Source organism: Mycteria americana, chromosome 11 (assembly GCF_035582795.1).
Source record: "Mycteria americana isolate JAX WOST 10 ecotype Jacksonville Zoo and Gardens chromosome 11, USCA_MyAme_1.0, whole genome shotgun sequence".
NCBI lineage: Eukaryota > Metazoa > Chordata > Aves > Ciconiiformes > Ciconiidae > Mycteria > Mycteria americana.
This window is the reverse complement of record NC_134375.1, coordinates 15,071,588-15,082,500: the sequence shown is the minus strand read 5'-3', so window position 1 is coordinate 15,082,500 and position 10,913 is coordinate 15,071,588. Positions and strand designations below refer to the sequence as shown.

General features: G+C 43.1%; 1 protein-coding gene across 17 annotated transcripts in view; it reads right to left on the bottom strand.

The window, feature by feature from the left end:
- FOXP1 (forkhead box P1) overlaps positions 1-10,913 on the bottom strand; it is a 392,035-nt gene that overhangs the window by 190,787 nt on the left and 190,335 nt on the right. The gene's annotated exons all lie outside the window — the stretch shown is intronic.

The following is a 10,913-nucleotide window of genomic DNA, read 5'->3' as shown; positions in this document are numbered from 1 at the left end:
TCTTCAGTTTGCTGTGCTCACATAACCACATCTAGGATTTAAGCAATAGTATATCCAGAAACAGCTTTGTATCACAAAACAGTGAGTGAAACTCAGCAGCAAAAAGATCACCAAATAAACCCAAAACTGACATACTACTCTCCTAGCAGCAATCAGTGGGCAGCTGAAAACTACTCATTTATTCTGTTAACAAATAACGTTTTCAAAGAGATCCCTGAAAAATGAGTGTTTTCACAACTGGCATCGCTACAGCAGGGCATACAGCTGCTGGAGGTCTTCACTTTCGCAACTGAACATCATAGAAAATTTTGAGCACGGATGGCTCAGGTGAGCACGTTGGCTGCACGCAGTAAAACTCATGTGAGTAATCCTCTATTTGCAGCAAGTCATACCTTATTAGGAGAGGTCTGCAAGAAACAAGAAAAAAACCTGTCTTGCCCAAGAACACAACTGTTAACAAGAGCCTATCAAACCCCAGACCTCCTCTTGCCTCACTGAAAAGCAAAAGCAAGTTTTCAGAACAGCTTTTGCTCCATAATGGATCATTTCTGTGAAAGTCAGGACTCCAAAGTCGACAGCCACAAAAATTCCTTAGTTCTCAGAGACAATTTCATTTTAAATAGCTTATTTCCGTAAGCAGAGCATGAAGCAATTTCACTCAACCTGACAAATAAGTAAGGCCAAGGATGCTGCATTTAAAATTCAGAGATAACTAAATAGAAGAAAAATTATATTTAGACATGATAGGACCTGGAAACAGGTTCCCTTCCACTCTTACGCTGAAGCTAAACAGCTATGATACGATCAAACAAGTTTTCACTTTTGCCTTGTAAATAAAATCAAAGGGCAACAGTCCTTTTTCTCTGACGTCTGTAGTTAATAAAGAAAGAATAAACATTACCTACTCTTACATGAGGAGGGAGGAGGAGAGAACATTTCTTAATCTCTTTCCAAAGAGGATTAATCTACAGCGTATTTCCACCCCAAATACTAATGAAACGAAAAGTTTTTCCTGCAGTTTTCTGGAGGGGGTGTTCTAACATATCAAAGCCTCTCATGCAAGCAAAGTTCACCCCAGTGCGTTACAAAGCCCATAGCCTTCAGGTGCGATGCCACGCTGAAACGCAGCTGGAGCTTCGGCTGCATGGGGGGATGGAGAGCTTCTACCCTGTAGGTGAAAAACAAAAGCTCGCAGCATTTCTTAGGCCCATATATCTGAGGGATACTAAGTGCTGCACAACCACTAGTTAATTAGGGCTTACAACAGCTCTATAAAGTAGATGAGCTGTTACTACTGGAGCTCAGAGGCCGCAGGGAGACGAAAGCCCCCGTTCATCAGAGAGTTTAACACATGGAGGGGTGTGATGTGGCCAAGCATGTATTGAAGCGTTTACCGGTCGCTAGCTAACGTAACTGTCCCTTGCCATGCCTCTGAGCCACTTGCCCACCGGCGGGAAGGGAACAGGATGGGGAAGCTATTTTTAGCCCAAATATCTAGAGGTTATAAACACCTGCTGAAAACGCCTTATCAAAACAGGTGAGAGCCAGTGCCCACTGACGTTCCCATTCCTCCAGAGAACTCAGCCACGAGATTTTTTTTTTTTTTTAATTATTATTTTTGAGCAGAATATTTACACATCTGACTCTAAATAGGCTTTGGCGTTTCTGCAAGGGGACTGAATGCACGACCTCGCGATCTTGAAGAGCAATGGGATCAGCCTGGCTGCCCTCGCCCTTCCTCCAGAGAGGCATCTGCAGCAAGGCAGGCAGACCACAGGGAATGGGTTTAGGAGGGACGGACCCGTACAAATACAGTGTTTTCTCCAAGGAACCAGAAAGGAAGAAGATGGCTACGGCAAAAAGGCCGAGGAACAAGACAAGTGCCCGGGGCAAGACCCAGTGAGGGGAAGCGAGGATGAGCAGAGCCTGCAGAAGGGTTTACGTTGCCTTTGAAGAGAAATATTCACGCTGTCAGGTAAAACTGAGAATCTAACCCGTGGGAGGACAGAAGATGCTACCTTGAAGAATCTGACTATTACAGGATTAACAGCTACAATCCCTCCCTCTGAGGACACCGAATGCCAAAATCTGGCCTGAGGGTTTTAGGTGGTGAGGTTTGTCCAGGCGTGTTGGTAGGAACTCTACAACATACAGAGGAGAATACCGTCCAAACCTGTATTATCTAAACATAGGTGTCATTAAAATATTAAATATTTCTTGTAGGGGAAAAAAAATACATAAGAATATGAAGCCAAAATACACACATTTCTTCTGGGAGTAAAACGTGCCCCTCAAACACTCCAATTCTACTGTACAATGTATTTATACCATGTTTAAAAAACATTTGTCAAGCATATAAAAAAACCCAGAAGTTCACTGTCACACAGCTTAATTCCATATATTCTGCCTACATGCATATATAGGGCCAGTTTGTTAGGGGGTGGAGGTGTGTAGCAAAGCACAATCTAGCGAGACATGACACCATAACGGTGAACAATAAAAGCAAGCGCAGCATATGTGCTGGACATTTGGTGAAAATAACCCAGCTACAGCTCCAACTTTGGTAAATTTTCCTGTGCAGAAGTTGGTAATTCAGTTTCTGCTGCGATTCAGCTCAGGCAACGATTAAGTTGTCCACAGCCCCTCTAATTATTATTTATTTAGGAATTCAGAGGTTCTAGGAAATATATCTTTATTTTTCAACTCTTTCTATAGAGCCCAACAAGCTGAAATCTGGAGGTTTTCTTCTTTTCTTCTCTTAATGTTAAGGCTTTTTCTCCATCTAGCTGCTAAAATTCTCCCTGGCTATAAGATCTGAAATGGTAACAATAATTTTATTTCCTATTTTATTTGCCCCTTTGATCAGAGTCCTATGCCGTTTAACCACATTTATATGGTCATCCTGCACATGGGTTCTAAATACAGAATGAGTCATTTTCCAAGGGAAAACTACAGGAGCTGGGTTTCCCTTTACTGCACACACATGGAATCCCGTACATTTGGCACCAATTTAGCTTATTATCATTTCATTCTTCCTTTTTATATTTGTTTCATTGTAAAAGCAATGTAAAGCTCCTCATTCGCTGGAAAAGACTGCTCATTCCTTCGTATTGGCTTCCTTCATCCAGCTGTAGCACATCCACCCAGATTCAATCTTGTCTTTGCAAAACGAGACCCCAATGAACACAAGAAACGTCCCACAGCTGGAAGAGCTGAACTATGGGTCTCTAAGCTTTGCTGAACGTACACTGCAAGCCTTAGCTCAGTGAAGCCTAGGAAACTTTTCTTACATAGCCTTCTTGTTCCTCCCAAAGTCCAAGGGTGAACTCTGTTTGCAAAGAAACAGGCAAGTCTCCCCAGCTGGCAGGCTGCCTCCAGGTCGGTCTCTCTCACGCAGGCATCTGTGCAAGGACAAGACTGGCTGCCCCATCTCTGATACCTCTGGCCTTGGCCACCAAGCATGCATCAGGAGCCACATCAAGAAACCCTCCTTGCCTGTGGCTGCCCCTTGCACGCTGTATCCTGCAGCAGAAGAGCACAGGGCCAGTAGACACTGCCCTTCCCCCATGCAAAACAGAAGACCATTGCCTGGGACCATATGGTTGTTAATAATGGTAAAACCCTGACCAACTTAAGAGAACTCAAACAGAGCTCCTTTTGATTTAGGCCATGCACCTGAAAGCAGCATTTGTTTCAGTCAGCTTCCTCAAAGTGATGGTCTCAGGAAACTACATAAGCAGCCCAGCTCAAGAATTTGCAGTTCTTTGGAAAAAGAACATGGTCTTTTGAAAAGCCATCCTTAGGGTAAGTGTTTTATTTGGAGGAGAAGCCAACGCAAAGCCAAATTCAACACACCCAGAGCTGAAGACTCACACCTGAAGCAGGCATACATCGCAGGGAAGAGCCAGTGACCATGCAGCGTGTGCATACTTACACTGCTGCTCCATATAGTCCCCAGGTGGTACAGGGATAACGGGAGCAAGGGAAGGGGCTGAGAGTGTGGTTTATCCCAAGTCCTTTTACTAATGGCTTTGCCTGATAGACTTTACTCTTCTGCTTGAAGCATGTTTGTTCAATGCGATTTCATCACATTGCTTTGTCCACTCAGCCAGTTTAGACAGACATTCATATTCTCCAGTCACAGGAAAAACTGATGCTGGAAGAGGACATGTGCAGCCAAAAGAACTAAAGTCTTATAGACTGAAGAAACCCTAACAGCTACTTGACTTGTACTATTGTATTTTGTGTACGCTCAGGACCAGTAGCAACAGGCAGACTCACCCGGAGTTCCAGACCCTCACCCTTTCCAAGATTCTCTCCGGCTGAGCCAGCCGCCTGCCACTGGGAACTGCTAGGAGGGTCTCTCATGCTGGAAAAGCAAAGCACCTGTGGATACTTTCCAGGGTTTCTCATCACAGATATCTGTCCACCATCTACAGCCATGAAAAGATGTGTTTACAAATAGGAACAAACTGACAAGCATGGGAAAAGGAATCTTCACACTCCAAAACTTGCAGTCACCTTGGTTCAGTCAGACATGGAAGGGCAACAGCTTGGCACTTGGGTAATTTCAGTAACAGACAACGGTTCTCCTTAGCTTTTGGTAAATACAATCACAAATTCCTAGAGGTTTTTTTCTGGATACCAGTAAGAGACTTCATGCTGAAAAGCATTACAGAGATAGAGATCAGAGGTCTATTTTTGTTTCTATGTCTTGACGCCCATGACTTTGACGGGATAAGTATATTAGCATATGATAAATTACTCTTTAATCTACATAGTTATAATTCTAGAGAGAGGTTCAGTAGCTTTGCTCTCAACCAAAAGTATTTCTGTGAAGAAACACTTGTTTTGCTGGAAAACGGTAAGAACAAAGCTGTTTGTAAACAAAGCTGTAAAAGGAGAAGTCCATCTCCCATGAAGCTCAAAACTCCCCGAAATAACTTTCTGCAGAGAGCTACCATTACCCAACGTGAAAAACTCCTCTGAAATCAGGAATCCTGAATTACACAGAAACGCTCAAACTGGGCTGCGCAGTACATCGTCTGAACTAGTATCACTTTTAATTTCCCACCTGATTGGGTTGAAAAGGTTCATGGGTTGGAAAGCGTGGAAGGAGAAACTTAGTGAAAATTGCAATCCAGGATCAGATTAAAGAGGGAGGATGATAGAGGGAAAATCTTCTTCATAAACGAGTTTCTTTATCCAGAATAAACTCATAAGGTCCTGTGAGGGGAGGAAGGGTATGTGTTTCATCAGGACAAAGAGGGTAGGAAAAACTATGTCTGAAACATCCTTTATGAAGACAACTCTTACAACACAGCTTCTTTAAGGGCAAGGTATTGAAATCACTTTGGAAGAAATATTTTTATCTCCCAAGAAGATTAACACTGAAGTTTCTGCACAGCACACTGTAGCACCGTTACATTGACAAAACACTGAAAAGCACCAAAGAGATTCTCTTACCCCACCTCTCAGGCCATTCTACCATCATCTGTCTGCTTGGGCCAGAAATCTCTCCATGACCCAAGGGAGAGATGCTGAGCATACTCATTCCTACAGAAGCTGAAGACACAATACCTTTGCAGCCTACAACATCCTAAAGCAACACGTACATTACCTTTAGAAGAAAGAGAAAGAGTTGAACCATAGGGAAACTGCTAAAATAGATGAAGTCAAGAACTCTCTTTTCATGAGCTTTAAAGGCATAAATTATCCAACATTATACTAGGGTATTTCTGACCTTCTGGAGTTCCTGGGGAGAGCTTGGTCTGCATTGCCTTGTGTTGCGAGAAACCCTTTCTCTCCCTGTGCCCTTGGGTGGAGTCAGCCTGTACCCGGTTTCATCAGCAACCTGAGTAGCTTTGGGCTCTGAGCACAAAGGGCAAGGAAATGGTTGCTGGATTTTTGTCTCCCATGTGCGCTCATGTACAAATCCCATGTCTAGGCTGACAGCCTCAGAGAAGGAACTAGGGAAGCCTTTCCTTTTCTGGGCACATTTTGTTTCAGAGGTGGATCCCAAGATTTGACATTGCACTCCAGTGTAGTCCACCCTGAAGAACTGGCTGGCATATGTCACCATCTAAACTCTTCTGTTTTGGGTAAAAAGCAGGGGCTCTGTGAAAGCCAAGAACCATGGCGTGTTCTGTGCTTCTACTTGTCTCCACAGATGCTCTTCCTTGCACTGGCCACGCGTAGAAGAGGTATACAAGGAGAACTGAAATCCTACACGCCAGCATAGTTAGTGGCCAGAGCAGCAGGTTGGTTGGGAATGACTACTGTGCTTTTGACCCAGAAATGGGGGCACAAGTTCAGCGGGGCAGTTAGATCGCCATCAGGCAGTGCTTCGCTGCAGCATGGTCAGGCTACCATGGAACGGCTGCTAGAAAAAAAATGGCATGTGAGAAATGCAGAACTGAGACCAAGTGTGGGCAAGAACCATAAAAACTGATGTCTTGTTAAATGCTGGACAGCTGGTAAATGGCGGACCCTCCCACTTGTTTGCTGTGTACCATAAAGGGGTGGAGGCAGGGGTGACGTGCACGCTTTGGAAGTCAGCAGTTTTTACACTATTCACCCAGGAAGTTATTAACTTGCATGTTTGTGGGCAACTGCAGAATCTATTTTTGGTCATAGGACCCTGTGTAAGGAAAGGATTGCAAGGTTTTAATAATGATCTTTAGTTAACTTGGTTACCCACACAACAATGGCTTTCTGAGAGGCCAACTGCTGCTAAAAACTTGAGACGGGCTTTACTTCCAGAGGTATTAAACTATGAAAATATCTAACCATAATAGTAAGCAGCTATAAAAAGAGCCCTGTTTATTTCACATGGTTTCTTTGTATGCCACAGTGTTATGAGAATACTTTAGCTCAATGACAACATGGTAAACTGGAAAAGATTAACCATCTAAGTCAGCACTTATGCAGTTCATTTTTGCTTGGTGTTGGTGACTTTATACTTTCAAAACCCAGGTTTTCACTAGTATCGGCAGGCGTAACGAAGCATGAATGCCTTTTTTTTAAATTTAAATTCAAAATTAACCCGATATTATGTTCAACTCATGCAGGGGCCACAAAAGGCGAACCCGGGGATTAAACAGAATGGGGAAAAAAAAAAAAAAACCAACAATAATGCAGACTTCAATTCTGCGTCGCTGTACATCACGTAGGTAGATTTGGAGCCCGCATACCCAATCTGAGAAATAATCTGGTCTCTCCCACCTCTGCAATATTGTAAATCGTATCCAGTAACTTTTCTGCAACAGTGGAGCATCACAGAATATCCTACAGCGAAGGTCAAACCCTCTATGTTGTACAACAGGGCTATGATGGTGTTTTGGCTTGTTCCTGAGAAACACCGTAAGGCCTTACTGAAACCCTTCCACTATTAGGGCACACCAAGAAAAAGGGGGAAAAATAAAGATTACATTTGTTTCTGGAAAGACCCGCACCCCTCCACAGAGAGGACAGTTCCACCCTTGTGAATCCCAGCTTCTTAAAGCAACACTCAGTAAGATAATGAATCCTTTAAATGTTACATCTTGTGTCTTGCATTATTGTGGTGCAGCAACTCTCCACATCAAACAGTCATCAGCACTATTACAAAGTGGGCTTATAAGAGACTGGCTGAAAAGGCGCTGTGTGAAAAGAAGTGGAAAATTAAAGCTGAAGCAGTCGAAGAAAGGGCTTAATTTACTGGCATGTACAGTATGCAAATGAGATTACTCTCAGCTTAACTGCATCATTTATGTCCATAATAACGGCATCATCATTACAGGGCTCAAATTAAATTACACCATAATTAGCATATCAAAGTGATTGGTTAAAGTTTAAAACAAATACCCAATTTTGTTAATGAACAGCTGTAATTGTCATGTACACTTCAATGAAAACTCCCTAAACAAATATATGTTTTAGAACAGAGAAAGATTTTGAAGCAGACAGGTCTGCAGCGGAGGTAAATTGCCTAAAAAAGAACGACACAGACTATTCTATTAATGTTAATATATGCTCATCATTTTCAGGTAATAAAATATTCTATCAAAACAAGCCTTCACTTCATATTTTTTGCCTCTCCGACTCCACCGCTGCACTGGCAAGTGTCAGAGGGGAGAGGTGCTGGCCGTGCCCAACCTGCCCCACACATGGGACATGCACAGCACTGCAGCCCCCACCCACCCACCCACGTGTGGAGAGGACGAGAAGGGAAGAAGAAGAAGAAGAAGAAGAAGAAGAAGAAGAAGAAGAAGAAGAAGAAGAAGAAGAAGAAGAAGGTGGTCTTGCTAACTCTATGCTGTAGACCAGGGCTGGAGTAAGCTGATGACATGATAACACATTAGGCAGCCTACAATTCAATTTACTCTAATCTAATCATATCTACGCAGCAGTTTCAGAGGTGGAACTGCACCAGAGAAGTTTTTGCTGTTCTCATCTCATTAAAATAAATAGGGAGGTGGGACCGGCGGGTTTGTCACTGTCAGCCTGACAGCCAGCAACACATTTCCATAGATCCATCACTGCAAATATATACAATAAATATACAGTTAAAACTCTCCTCAGGCAGAATGAGCTTTAACACGGGAGCAAGCCTGCTCTGTGGTAGTTTAACGGTAGAGGTGAGCTCTAGCACACTTGGGGCTGGTAGGAACCGTAAGGGTACCAGGCCAGAGCAGCCCAGTGCCACCTTGCACACACAGAGTAAAACAATCCCTCTACGTCCCCCAAAATGTTTACACTGATATATTTGATTATGTATTACCCAATATTATGGGAAGCGACATGGGGAAGTACATTTTGTGCTGAAATTGGGAATGCACTTTCAAATATACTTAACAAGGAAATTGAATGTCTTATTAAATCCGTATTATCAAAACACTGTTCAAAAATTTAAAGAAAGTAGCTTTTCATTTTATTCATCGAGGAATCCATTAAAGCCTAAGCTCTGAAGTAGTATGTAAATTATGTGCCTTTCAAGGTAGAGCTAGGGCAAATTCACTCCATCAACTAATGATGAACCTCATTATGTGCAGGGAGTATTCATAATGAGGAAACAAGCCACCCGCCATTCCATGTTCTAACATAAATCCCTGTAAAATGTGAATATCTCCACGTCTAATTAAAGGCTACTAATTCCTATCATCCCCTACATGGCCCAAAAAGCAAAAACCAGAAATGTGTTTAAAAGACACCCTTTGATTTTACAAAACACATTTATTTGTGTTTACCAGTACTGAGCTGCAATGTTGGGGTTTTTTTGGTTTTTTTTTAAGAAAAAATCCCACTTTTATCGGATAAAAGTTTGGGGGCACAAAAGTTTATTTCCATTATCTGACTTGGTCTTATGTCTTAAAATGAGCTTCTGATTCGCACAGGTCAGGCTGCACAGCTCAACAGAAAAATAAATAAAAAGGCAGAGAAAAGAAATCTCCAGTAATATATAAGAAATAATATTTTAAGGAGGAAAAAAAAAAAAAAAGAAAAAGAAGGAAAGAAAAGCTTAGCTATCCAGGTTTGCTCTGGAACTAAGACTTAAAAAAAAAAAAATCTAGAGATCCCATAATAACTGGGGAAGGCAGGCAGCAGAGTCAGGAAGAGGGAGAGGCAATTAAAGCAACCAAGTACACAACAGGTATTTAAAAGATTTTTTGAATGATACTCAAATTAGGAAGAAGCTGCTTCCCTTCTGAAACCCTGTAAGAATTAGGGATTGAAGACAATGCTGCGTAATACAGGCTGGAAGAAGCGCTCTTCCACCGACTTACTCAGATTTTATATTTATACCTACAAGCACAGTGTCCGCTCCTACGATCAAAAATGTATTTCTTATTAAGTTACATAATACCCATCGTATCTATCACCGTGAATTCATTTGCTCTTGCACTGAATTATGGATTTGATCTCTGTACTTCCTGGCGTGAAAGCGGACAGGTTTGCCGACTCCCCTGAAGGGAAGACGCACTAGTGTTTCTTTTTACTCCTCTGTATTAATATTTTCCTACGTTTTCAAAACAAACCGAGAAGCACAGCAAAACCTAAGAGCGTTTCAGTTTGCAGGGAAAAAAAAAAAGCATCGACTGAAGCTGAATAACACAGAGGCTTTTTAAAAAAAAAAAAAAAGAGGAAAGAAAAAAGATGACATAAAGGGATGGTTTAAGAAATGTGATAACTCCTCGCAGGGCACGAAAGCACTTGGACAGTCACAGAAAAGGCTGCGGTACCTTCAGATTATGTCAACCGAAAAGTTTAAATCCTCGTGTAAAAATACCCCTCACGTTTCATCCTTAGAAAAGCTTATTTAGAATTCATAGAAATTCATAGCTGCTAAGAGGAATATGTGCACATAAAATCACAAATGCAAAAAAAAAAATCAATATTTAAAATAATAAAATAGAGTACACAGATTAAAATATTTTAGCAACGCCAATTTTCTGGAAATAGCAGGGCATTTTACGGGGGGAGGGAAGGGGGGGAGGGGGATCCGGCTTCTTTAAGTTGCATAAAAATAAAACTACGCTCCACAAAGCTGCTCCCCTGCACGCCCGCTCGCTCCTCGACTCCGCCGAGGGGTTTGGTGGTTTGATTTTTTTTTTTTTCCCTTCCCTTCCCTTCTCCTTTTAGGTCAACCAGTCATGCACTGGGAAGACAACCCTCCAAAAATAACTTGTCCCTCCCCCGGAGCGCGGAGTTGAACAACCTACCTTTGTTCTGGCGCTGCAGATAACAACCGGCACCGCCGCGGGAGCCGCCGCCGCCGCGCAGCGGGGCGGCCCGGGGGGCTCCGCCGGCGGCACCTGGCAGCGCGCGGCGCTGCGCGGGCGCGGAGCCGTCCCGCCGCGGGGCCCCTCCGCGCCCCCCCCCCCCCCCCCCCCGCCCCGTTCCCCCGCCCCGGCCCCACTCGCGGGATGATCCGC